Consider the following 270-nt stretch of genomic DNA (forward strand, 5'->3'; position numbering starts at 1 on the left):
ACAATGGGAACCAATCAGTGCGAACATTCTTCCTGTATTCTAATTTATCTGGCCTTACTGACACTGTCTGTTACTTACCTGGTGTTTGACAACTGCCACTTATCTGTTTCCATTTCCTATATCTTTATCAACAAATCCTAAATAAAATGTTCGTGAATATGGCCACATATGGATGTGGTCGAAAATGGTCCCTTCGTTTGGAGGACTGAAGACTGATTCACTGCGGTCGGTGCAGCCAGCCTGCTACTGCTACGACATTTAAATTTGTCA

The sequence above is a fragment of the Engraulis encrasicolus genome, chromosome 16 (assembly GCF_034702125.1).
Source record: "Engraulis encrasicolus isolate BLACKSEA-1 chromosome 16, IST_EnEncr_1.0, whole genome shotgun sequence".
In the NCBI taxonomy this organism is placed as follows: Eukaryota; Metazoa; Chordata; class Actinopteri; order Clupeiformes; family Engraulidae; genus Engraulis; species Engraulis encrasicolus.